Raw genomic sequence first — 13,074 nt, forward strand, 5'->3', positions numbered from 1 at the left:
CTAAAAGAGAGAAGAGCCCTCCCTAGTTCAACTTCATCAGTGGCTTCTGAAGGTTTTTAAGCATCCTGACTTACTAGTAAAAACAAATCACAACAAAATAAAATACAGACAAGTGGCCTGAATAGAAACAAATCAAATGGAAAGGCAGATTCATAAAAAAACCTGGGGGCCAGGTTTGAGTGAAGATGTTTAACTCCCTGTCTGAGTGAAGATGTTTCACCTGTACTCACAAGACTCCCAAGCACAAGCTGCTCTTGGCAACTGTGCTTGCTACTGGTGACCGCATGCCAAGTGCTGACCTTAAAGAGACCCTCACATTGGCAAAGGGCCCCACTCACATTGGCAAAGGGCCCCAGGCAGTGTCTGCCTGATGTGGCCGTGTCTGTGGGAAACAAGACTTATACCCTCTTCTCTTCCCGTCTGCACTGTATGTGTTGACCTCCTCGCGGGGAGGTGCCATGATTCCATTTCCCTCTCAGTTCCAGGCACTCTCTGGAACATCTCGGATTAACCAGGTCTTTCATTTCTTTTCAACTCCGTTGGTGGCTTTTGACTTGGAATGATTTCTTCTTCTGGAAGAATGGCTTTCATTGTTGCCTGGATGCCTGTCTTCAGAACCTTATGTCCCTTTCCCATGAGGCTGGGAAATATCTGGGCTGTAGGTGCCATCTTCACACTCGGAGTAGGTCTTTCCTCGGTGACCTCAGTGCTCTGCATACCATACCACACCATACAGTACAGACACAGGAAGGTGGTGAAAGCCATGCAAAGAAGCCAAAGCACAACATACAGTATCTGTGTCTTAGAGAAGAGATCTTGTCCAAATTTTATGCAAACAATAGCTTCCAGGAAAGCAATGTCCCCAAACACCCAGCACTGTGTCCCCATGCGCTTGCACTGTGTTGGCGAGGTAAGCATAGCACTGTCTCACTGTGGGCACCGTGATGCCACTAATAAAGAGAATCCTACACCAAGTGAATGGATGACCAGCTTGGAACACAAAGATATGTTTCAAGAAGAAGGTGTTCAACTCAGTTAGCTGCCAAATGATCGTAGAAAGGTATATTCTAGCCACTCTCTTAAATGAAGACTTGGGGTCAAACCATCGAATGTAGGTTCACCTGGCAGGAGTGAACTGCAGGCTCTTTTGATTTTCCCAGTGGTGGTGTGGATGTCCCTGAAACTTGTCCAGTGGTAGGTCCTCATCTCTGGGAACTGGCAGGGGACCATGCCCAGCCAGATGCTGCCGCTGTTGCACAGCAGGATGTCCAGAACCACCTGCTTTCACCAGCATTCAGCGAAATTGGGCAGGAGATGCATGAAGAAAAGCTCGGTTAGCTCCCAGGTGATGCTGATGGTCCAGCAGAGACCATAACTATGGATTAGTAAGACATTCATGGCCCAGTCCCACAAATGTCCAAATGCAAATATATCAAAATGGCTGATGACTCTCTCCCAGGTGATAACATGGCAGTTCACAGCATACTCCATGATATACACTTCCCTCGTGGCATAGCAGAGATTTGGATCTAGCCAGTACATTATGGATTTCAGGAAGAGGAGGAAGACCAGGAAGAGGAAGTAGAGCACACTGAGTCCAAAAATCATTGTCCATAAGGCTGGATGAGGTCTAGTAAAGGGACCATTGGGGAAAGCTAATGCACTGATGATAAGAAGAAGAAAATAACAGAGAGGATGCCCCGCCAGATGTTGTCTTCTGGGACAGAGTCATCCCTTTCATAAGTCCTTGAAACTGAGATACATAGGTAGGGTCATGTTTATGAGGCCAGTCACTGTTTAAGGATCCTCTCTCCCAATGGAAAATAGTGCCAGTTGGTGAAGGTCAAGTACATGAGGCTGACTATGGTGAAGCTGAGCAGAGTGATAGTGTGCGGCTGGTAGAAGAAGTCAATGGTGATGTCCTCCACTTGCTGCTCATTGATCATCCGAAATGCACCTTGTAGTTCATATCATCCTTGCTCAGGGTCCTGCTCCCCACGCAGGACACCATGGTGGTGGCAGCGACAGCGGCTGCGGCTGCTGCCCTGGTCCTGGAAGGCTGGGACCCAGGAGGTGACCAGCTGCAGCGCAAGGGAGGCCGGATGGCAAGTCACAAATTTCTTAATAACATTTTCTCTACTTACTTTATTATAATAAGTATATAATACATATAATATATAAAATACGTGTTAATTAATTGCCTATATTATCAGTAAGGCTTTTGGTTAACAGTAGGACATTATCAAGTTTAGGGGGAGTCAAAAGTTACACATGGATTTTCGACTATGGGAGGTCAGAACGTCTAGTCATATTGTTCCAGGGTCAACTGTACTTAATGGTAAAGGGCTCAATGCTTTCCATTAAGATCAAGCTAGGGATATCCTCTCTTACCACTCCTATTCAACATCATACTGAATGCATCATACTGGGTACATTTCAGCCAATACAATAAAACAAGAAAAGGAAATCAAAGGCTTACAAATTGGAGAGAAAGAAAATGGTCTCTCTTCCCATCAGCAGCCTGAGGTGACCTCTGAAAATAGTTCACTATTTACTTGACCCAGAAAACCCCACAAAATCATGAAAATCAAGAGGTTCAAATCTTCATGTTCACTTTAAGAACACTCATGAAACTGCCCAGGCCATCAAGGGCATGCCTATCCGAAAATCCACCAAGTATCTGAAGGATGTAACTTTACCGAAGCAATGTGTGCCATTACATCATTACAAAGGTGGTACTGGTAGATGTGCACAGGCTGAACAGTGGGGCTGGACACAGAGTCAGAAGCCCAAAAAGAGTACTGAATTTTTTGCTGCGCATCCTTAAAATTGCAGAGTAATGCTAAACTTAAGGGTTTTGATCAGCGGTTCTCAACCTGTGGGCCACGACCCCTTTGGCGGTCGAACGACCCTTTCACAGGGGTCGCCTAAGACCATCCTGCATATCAGATATTTACATTACGATTCATAACAGTAGCAACATTACAGTTATGAAGTAGCAACGAAAATAATTTTTTGGTTGGGTCACAACATGAGGAACTGTATTTAAAGGGGCAGAAGGTGGAGAACCACTGGTTTAGATGTAGATTCTCTGGTCACTGAGCACATCCAGGTGAACCAAGTTCCCAAAATGCAGCGCAGAACTTACAGAGCTCATGGGTGGGTTAACACATGAACTCTCCCTGCCACATGGGGATGATCTTTACCAGGGGAAAAAGCAGATTGTTCCTAAATCAGAAGAGGAGGTTGCATAGAAGAAAGATATCCCAGAAAAAAAATGAAGAAAAAAACACCTTATGATCCAGGGGTAAATTCAGCATAAAATAAATGCTAATAAAAGTTTTTAAAAATAAGAAAGAAAATAGTCTCCATTAACAGGTGACATGATTGTATATATAGAAAATCCCAAGTATCTACAAAAAAATATCTCTTCGAACTAGCATGTAAGTTTGGCAAGTTTGCAAGATAAAGTCAATTTTTCCACATACTGGCAATGACAAATTAGAATTCGATTTTTTTAAATACCATTTACAATAGCATTACAAAATGAAATTTAGTTTCATGCATGTCATTCATGTTATATACATAACAGAACATGTGTAAAAAATATAACACACTGAAGAAAGAAACCAAAGAAGACCCAAATAATCATATTCATAGATTGGAAAACTGGGAATTACTGTCAACCAGACACAGAATGCCAAGTACTACATGATTTCACTTATATGTGGGTTCTAAAAAACACACACAAAACATACTCATAGAAACAGAGATCAAACTGATGGTTGCCAGAGGGGGTGTTGGGATGGGTAAAATATGAAGGGAAATATAGTCAATAAAATTGTGATAACTTTGCACAGTGACAGATGATTATTAGACTTAGTGTGGCGATCATGTCATAGGGTACATACATGCTGAATCACATGAAATATTGTATACATGAAACTAATATAATGTTGTATACCAACTATACTTAATTTTTTAAAGATGTCAGTACGATCTATAGATTAAACACAAAATCACTGGTGTACAGTAACTCTCTACATTGCTTTTGAAATTCTTCTGAAAGTCTAAAATTATCTCAAAATAAAACACTTTTTTAAATGGTAAGATAATTGAAAGAATTAAGTAATTATTATTTGATTTTAGGTAAGATAAAGGTATTGAGGTTGTCTTTTTAAAATTCTTATGTCTTAAAGACATAAATTTAAATTTTAAATCAACCGAAGGACTTGTATACATGTATATAAGCCAAACCAATGGACATGGACAACATGGGGATGGGAGCATGAGTGTGTGGGGTAGGGGGCGGGGGAAGGTTGCGGGTTAATGGGGGGATGAGGACACATTTGTAACACCTTAACTAATAAAAAATAAAAATAAAAATAAATTTAAAGAAAGAACATAAACAAATAAATAATTAGAAAATCACTAAGTGCAACCACTACAGAAATATTTCTTTTAAGCAAGAATCATAGATGTTAAAATTAGTGAAAGTATAATGAGAAACAAGATATCTATATTTTCTCAAAATATCTCCCCATATAATCTTATTAAATGTAAAGACAATGATAGTAACTTTACAGTGAAGTTACTAGCAACCATTAACTTAATTATGTATCTCCTGATATGAAGCACAGAAGATCCAGTACCATGTCTGTGTATTCCTGCATAAAATGCATAACCTAAATCTTAATCATACAGAAGCATTACACAAACCCAAAATGAAGGACATTCTACAAAATGCCTGGCCTTTAGTCTTTTAAAATGTGGAAATCATGAAAGACAGAGACAGGCTGAATTACTGCTCCAGATTAAAGGAGACAAATGATATATGAGATCCAAATGCAACATGTGATTTTGGGTTAGATTTTGGATCAGAAAAAAAATTCTCTTTGCTGTAAAGAATTTTAATGGGGCAATTTGTAACATTTAAATAGGCTTTTAGATTGGTTAAAAGTGTTATGTCAGCCCCTGACTGGTTTGGCTCAGTTGATAGAGCGTCGGCCTGCGGACTGAAAAGTCCCAGGTTTGATTCCAGCCAAGGGCATGTACCTTGGTTGCGGGCACATCCCCAGTGGGGAGTGTGCAGGAGGCAGCTGATTGATGTTTCTCTCTCACCAATGTTTCTAACTCTCTATCCGTTTCCCTTCCTCTCTGTAAAAAAAATCAATAAAATATATATATTTTTAAAAAGTGTTGTGTCATTTTTAATTTTCTGAATTTAATCATTGTACTATGGCTATATTTTTTAGGTTATACAATGAAGTCTTTGGGAGAAAGTGGGCATCTTATCTGCCATTTAAACTCACACAGTTCAAAAAGAAAACTATATTTACATATGTAATATATAAACACATATAGAGTATATATGTATATGTCTGGTGTATATATATGTATATGTACACATAGAGTGTAATTATATATTAGAGAGAATAAATATACTTACAATATATATTTATAATATATTTATTTAGGGAGAGAAAATGAACAAGCAAATGTGTTAAAATGTTAACATTTAGGGCACTTTTGTAAAGGATACACAGAAATTTTATACTAGTTTTATAACTTTTCTAAAAGTTTAAAGTGATCCCTAGATACAAATTTTTTTTTAATTAACAAAATGTTTTGGTGATTGCTCCAGATGTAATTTCCTCAACACTCCCCTCCCCCCAAAAAAACTTATAGATTTTACTTATTTCTAATTTTTGGTTCACTTGTTTATTGTATAGCCTTTTCTTTGACTGCTATTATCATTGTCTGGCTGAGCCTATAAATTGGAAGACTGATGCAGACAAGTAAAATAAATGTAGCAGATAAGAAGACACTTCCTAATGTCTAACTTAAATTGCCTTTGTTGAAACATAATAATATTTCTTCCTGTCCTCACTTTGGAAGTAACAGAAAGCAACTAGTCAATATCCACCTTATAAAAATCTTTTAGATTTAGAATTTTCTTTCTAATACTACAAGGAAAAGAGAGGGGAAAAAAACCCAGATATGTCATGCAACCAGCTAATCCAGGATAAAGGCCAGTCATGTTGGTTAGTTAAGTGATGGAATGGTACAGTTAAACCCTAAGATAACTTCCTCCCACAAATATGGTCTAACTCTATACCGATACCCCCAGCATGTCCCCCTTAGCCAACATGCCTTACTCAGTTCTTGACTATTTCCTAAAGGTCTCATAGTTTAGATTGCCCTCCCTTAGTTCTGAATCCTTCCTGAATCTCCCATGTAAGTTCAACTTAGACCTGGAGCTTTTTCCTTTTCCAACCGGACAAATCTTATTTATCTATCAAGACTCCTCACATGATCCCTTTCTCCCTCAAGAACAATTAGCCATTCTCTTCTTTGTGCTCCCCTGGATGTAGCTAGGGGTTTGTACCTATAATACACTTAGTTTCTGGGATTGAAGTTCTTTACATTACCATCACTTTGGGCTCAAGTCTGGTTACTAGAATATGAATTCCAAGGAGGCAGCTATTGTTTGTCATATTTTGTTGTTTATTAGTGAGTTTTCCAGGATTTCTTCCCACCTCCCTAGCTGCTCCTTCTATTTTCAGGTTAATTCTCCTTTAACAAGAAGAATTCCAACTCAGTGTTGGAATCCCTCAATACTTGATCTCTAGACCTCTGCTTTCCTCAGTGTATACTCCTCTTCCTAGTTGATTTTATCAATTCCCTCACTTTCAATGACTACCTTTATGCAAATTACTCCCCAACTGCATGACTTCCAGAGATTAAGCCCAGCCCATGCATCTATCATCTCTTAAATGTAATAAAGATACCTCAAACATATATTCAAAACAAAACTCAGGAACTTTCTACCTGGTAATGACCTTTCCACCACCCATTTCCCCCTTTTAAAATATATATTTTATTGATTTTCTACAGAGAGGAAGGGAGAGGGATAGAGAGTTAGAAACATCGATCAGCTGCCTCCTGCACACCCCCTACTGGGGATATGCCCGCAACCAAGGTACATGCCCTTGACCAGAATCGAACCTGGGACCCTTCAGTCCGCAGGCCGACGCTCTATCCACTGAGCCAAACCAGTTAGGGCTATTTCCCCCTTTTTACAGCAGCACTATCCTACTTTCCTTTAAGGCTTTCACCCCTCTTACTCTGGCCAGTCTAGTCTCTATGAGGCCAACCCCACCCTCATCCACAACTCTAAGGGTAGGTGGTGATTAATTGAAGCCCAATCCACATATCCCATACCCCTGGGAAAGGTGAGTTCTGGGCAGTGGGCATGTAATCCAATCAGAGCAAATGAGCCACAGTGATGCCCTATATGAGGCTCTTGGAGAAAAAAGATCTCTTCCTGTACTTGGTGGTGTAAGTATGTGGTCATCTTGCTTCCCTAAGTGGCCAAAGATATCCAAGGGAATTAAAGCCAAGAGACTGATCCTTGTCACACTGTTTGGCTCCTAAATAAGTCATTCCTATAGCCAATTTTCCCTTTATTTTTTCTTCCTTTATATTAGTCAACTAATTCTCCTCTTAGGTAAGCCTATTTATATTGGGTTTTCTACCACTTAAATCATAAAGCACTTTATCTGATACTCCCTCTCCTACATCTAATCTTCCAGAGTCCTCCAACTCAGTGAACAGCAGCAGCATCCATCCAGCTAAGAAAATCAGATATGTAGGAGTCATTTCAAATACCTCCTTTTCCTTCATCTCCCATAGCCAATCTGTCACCAACTCCTGTCAATTAGAGGCTCTAAAATTTCTCAAATCAATCTATTTCTCTCTATCTTTATTGTCCCCACTCTATTCCAACTATATTTACCTGGGCTACTATAGCCCACTAACTGCTCTACCATCACCTACCCTTGTCTTCCTCTAATCTATTCTCCATACTGCAGCCAAAATGATCTCCCTAAAGAGCTACAGTGCTAATTTCACTATCCTGTTGAAACCAATCATTTTACATTGCTTTTATTTAATTTTTACTGAATTCCAAATTTTTTAACATGGTACCTCTACCTGGCTTCCCCCAAAACTGCAGGACACAAAAGCTTGCCTGTACATAGTTTCATTTGGGAAGTGACCCACAGAGCAGGAGTCATGGATTAGGGAAAGTGAGTGAAACAGGGAAAGAGGAAATGAATGAGCAAGTTGCCCACCACTGTGAGCAATTGTGATCAATCCCATGGGGAACTTCTGAAGGACTGTGGGCAATGCATTTCAAGATTCTCCCCAAGAGACAAAGGGGAGAAGCATTCACTCATTGACTTTCATCTGCCAATGGTTGAGAGATGTCCTGTGGGTGGTAATTCCCTGGCACTTCTGTGTTGCTCATGTGGGACAGCCAGTAATCTCCTGCAAGGGCCCCAGGCCTGGGGACCAGAGAAGCCCAGGCACACGTTGGAAGAGGTCAGCACCAGAATCAGTGGGAGCTGGTATGGCACTATCCACCATAACTTTAGCTGGAATCAAACTGAGACTGTGGGGTGGTGCTGTATAGGCATCTGACACTGAGCATGGTCTGGCCTTGGTCCTCTTCTCTTCTTTCCAGGTTCCTCTCCAGCTTCCCCTCATCTTCTAACTTCATTCAAACCACACTAGTCTTTATAGCCCCTTGATTCTCAATGCTCCCACCACCACAGGAACTTTGAATATGCTGGTTTCCTCTGCCTAGAATGCTATTTCCCTTCCTCTTTACCTAGTTCCCTCTATTTATTCATCAGAAGTTGTCTGCTTGTGTGATCATTTCAGATTGTCCAACTCCCACTGAACTATAAGCAACATGAGGAAAACTATAGAGTCCCAGCATCAGTATGGTATCTGGAATGTGCCAGGAACTCAATAAATTATAATTGAAAGGATAAACAAATTTATCTTATTTTCATTGATCTTTAGAGAGAGAGGAAGAGGGATAGAGAGATAGAAACACAGATGAGAGAAAAACATCATCAATCAGCTTCCTCCTGCACACCCCTACTGGGTATCAAGCCCACAATCCAGGCATGTGCCCTGACCAGGAATGGAACCAGTGACCTCTTGGTTCCTAGGTCAACCCTTAACCGCTGAGCCACACCAGCCAGGCACAAATTTATCTTTTTATTTCCATTAGTATCTGGAAATAATAGGTGTTCAAATATTTTTTTACATCATTAATCAATTAATTGATAGAACTAATACGTTAAGAAGGAGAAATGTTACTTTCTGGTGGAATTTATTTAATTTTCACTGAACTGTTTTCTATTTCTTAAAAATGCTCTAGTGAGACTCTTCTCTAAGAAACCCAGGACAAACACTGTTGTTGTTTTTTAATGTACAATACCTGTAAATAGCAACTAGATTCCCCAGAAAGAATAATCGAGAAACAGAGAAAAGAGAAACCATCAATGTAGATAAGAAAGCTTCATGGAGGACCAAGACAGGGATGCTATCTAAAAAAAATGGGTATAGGTTATCGACCACAGGAAGAGTAATAGTCATTGGTATGTGGAAACAAACTCCCTAGAATCACTCTGAGCTCTCCCCTTTTAGCCAGCAAAATCAATTATGATTATTAAGTGTCTGCTTGGCTGCTGTACAGTGGAAGATACAAGGAGGTTTGGTAGCTAGGCAACAGCCTGGAAACTCAAAGGGTAAGAGTTGTGACTCTAGCTCCTCTATAAAGTGAGGAGCCTTGGGTAAACTCCCCTGCCTTATTTTCTTCATCTGAAAAATAGCATCACCAGTCTGCCTTTCTGCATTGAAGGAAGAAAAACAGCACAGTGCATTGCAATTGTGGGAAAGTGAGCTTGTGAGGCCTTGGGAATAAAGGATGCATCGCGGGACCAACCTTTCAACTGAAATCACCACTTTATTAATAATGGTTTGAGCCGGAATAACTGTGCCTCAGTTTATCCATCTGGAATGATTCACAGATAATGGTCAGGTCCTGACTTAAATTAAAATGTGTTATTTTATTTCTGTAGAATCTAGGGGGAAACTTGGGTGGAAGAACCTCTCCTACAAAGTGCCCTCAGAATTTCTCAAGTATCCTTATGTGCCTCAAAGGGAAAAATCACATCTGCCTGATTCACCACATAAGCCCCAGCATCTGGCCCAGGGTTTGGAACAAAGTTTGGGCTCAATTGTGTTTACTGAATGAGTATATTAATTACTTAAATAATATCACCTCTTTAAATGGGACAAGACGATATATAACCTAAGTAAAGCATAACTAGTCTTGAAAAAAAAAGTCCATTGAACAACTTTTGAAGGAAGTGGCCTATACTCTAGGGCAGTGGTTCTCAACCTTCCTAATGCCGCGACCCTTTAATACAGTTCCTCATGTTGTGGTGACCCCCAATTTCATTGTTACAAATTGAACATAATTAAAGCATAGTGATTAATCACAAAAACAATATGTAATTATATATGTGTTTTCCGATGGTCTTAGGCGACCCCTGTGAAAGGGTCATTCGACGCCCAAAGGGGTCTCGACCCACAGGTTGAGAACCGCTGCTCTAGGGTGAAGATAAGTCCATGCCCGGTCATGAACAGACATGAAATGAGATTATATTTTAATTTTCTTTTATTATTTTTACTATTACTTAGAAGGGTACCAAATAATATAGTTACAGTCTAATAGCGTTCCTCCCTCCAAATATAACTGTCAATACTGTAGAGTAAGTTCCAGAAATGCTTATATATTATCAAAATTAAGTTTCAAAATGAGCTACAGTATCTGGGAAAGGGGGATAATAATATTTCACAGAAACTAATTGGAAACTTGTTTTGAAATAAAGTAGTTATTATTTCCATCATGGAGAGATGAAAGTACAGAGATTTTCTTTTATCTCACCCAGCCTAGTATCTTGCATTATTTATTCAAACTAAAATTAAAACCTGGCCAAATCCTACTGAGGCATTGCATATCAGTTAGAGATTATTCTTCTGGAAATGAACTTTTGTTCACAAATTTCATTATGCAGTTACAAATGACTATTATTAAAATGTAACATATGAAACTAAATTGTCTTTTTCCCCCCTTGGTCATCTACAAGGTTCACTTCACTATGCAGTATTATTCTTTTCTTCTGGACTTAGCAGCATGCTTTCCCACTGCCCAATGCCTCAGCATCCAGATAACCTCACAACACCCACTCCACTTGCCTGGAAACCGCCTCAATGCCACTTTTTATTGCTCTATCCTTTGTACCCCAAGAAACAGCCACCAAAAGACATTCTCCATCTAGTGACCTTGTCAAGGCCCATTTTCATTTTTTCTGCAGACTCAAACCTCAAAGTGACTACCTATAAAAAGTGCCTAGAGTATGGTACTGACCCACTTGCAGGTTTCTGAATGCCTAACACTGAAGTGGTTACTTACACTTCACCAGACCTCGCCACATTCTACTCACTCTGCCTGTAAAGCTCTTCCTTGATTGCCTAATCCTGACTTGTTCTTTAGATCTCAGGTTAGATGGAACTTCCTCCAGAAAAATTTCCTTAACGTATCTCCCAGGTACTAGGTCAGGTACAGCCTCTGTGTTGCCATGACACCCTGTACCATGCAGCACTTGCAACTTTTTCTTTTTAATTGGCCCTACCTCCCACTAGATTGTAAGCCTCACAAGAGCAAGAGTTAGGTCATGTTGGCTCATTGTTCTTTCACCAGTGCCCAGTAGAGTGGCAGGCCTATAACAACTGACCAATAAATATTTCATTTTGGATTTAGATTCAACTCTGGTATCTGGCCCCAGAGAAAACCAATCTCCTATCCAAATCCCAAAGAACACTATCTTCAGCTTCTTCTGGCATTAACTTTGTGGTTCACCAGCGTTCTCCTTGGTTCTTCACCTTCAGAACACCAATTTTTCCTCTGTTCATTTCCTTCCATTCCTAGTAGGTCCTGCCTAAGCACATCCAGGGTCTTCTTGTCAATCTGCTCAAATCATATTCATTAACCAGTTTTTAAATCTGGTCCTACTTCTTTGGTTCTTTGTATCCATATCCCATCTCCTGTATATCCAGGCCACCTTTTACTTTCTTTCCACTCTCCAGTCTACTCTTTAGTTCTCTCTAGCTTGGCAAGAATTAAGCTTGGTATGCACTTGTTAAGGGGAGACCAAAAATGTATCTAGGTATTACACAGATTGTTGTATAAGACAACAACTTTAAGAAATTTACAGTCTTAGTTTCTGTGCATTTGCATGACCTCTGCTCTTGATACTGCTCCAACTTTTCATTTTTCCCAGGACAGTGATACTCCTCTACCTCCTATTCTTTAGAAAATAATAATAATAATAATAATAATAATAGCCTACCACCCTAACCTGAAAGTCATTTTCCAATCACATAATTGAGGTGCTAGCAACAGCCCCTTTTTCATCACAGGTTTCTAGATTTATTTGTTTGTTTGACTCTGATGAAAGGTAGAAATAAGGGCAGGTTTTCCCAGGAGGAAGTTGATAGGGTAATTTTTACACAGGATGCCTACAGACTGTCTTGATTATATGTAAAGAAAGAAGCTAAAAAATATTACTTACCTTCACTCTTATTATTTGCATCGTTTGAAGTATGAGAGGATCAATAAATAATATCCCTCTCTCTCCTTCTCAAGTTAAGAATCAAATGAGAAACAAGACACAAGAGGCATAAAAATAAAGATCAAAACATGAGCTATATTATTATTATTGATAAAACTGATTTGAGAATTTGACTCAAGCCTTGGGAACAAATGGACTTACTAATACTGCTTCTCAATTAGGCAGATTTACCTGCCAATCACTGGCATCACTACTATAGAACTTTCCCCACCCAGGCAGTGAGTAGATGCTTCTGTAAATTTCCAATGTGTCTGTATCCTATAGAAAGAAGAACTCCATGAAAGAAAGGTCCGAGTTAAGTGATTTTGTCCTCTCTTCAATCAGAGAAAGCCAAAAATATGATCATTGGTATGCCAAAGAAAATCTATCATGGAAACATAAAGGGAGGGGGATGGAGAATCCTTACATATAGCACCAATCAAATTATATCAAAGGTTTCACCAATAGCCCTAATATGATCCAAAGATATGATAGGCTCTGGTTTCTTCTGATATTTACACATTTACCTTTTCATACT

The 13,074-nt window shown here is 39.6% G+C and overlaps 1 pseudogene; it reads right to left on the reverse strand.

The window, feature by feature from the left end:
* Positions 1 to 520: 520 nt before the first annotated feature.
* Positions 521 to 2,011, reverse strand: LOC102418739 (annotated as a pseudogene).
* Positions 2,012 to 13,074: the final 11,063 nt, after the last annotated feature.

This window comes from Myotis lucifugus, unplaced genomic scaffold, assembly GCF_000147115.1.
Source record: "Myotis lucifugus unplaced genomic scaffold, Myoluc2.0 scaffold_35, whole genome shotgun sequence".
Lineage (NCBI taxonomy): Eukaryota > Metazoa > Chordata > Mammalia > Chiroptera > Vespertilionidae > Myotis > Myotis lucifugus.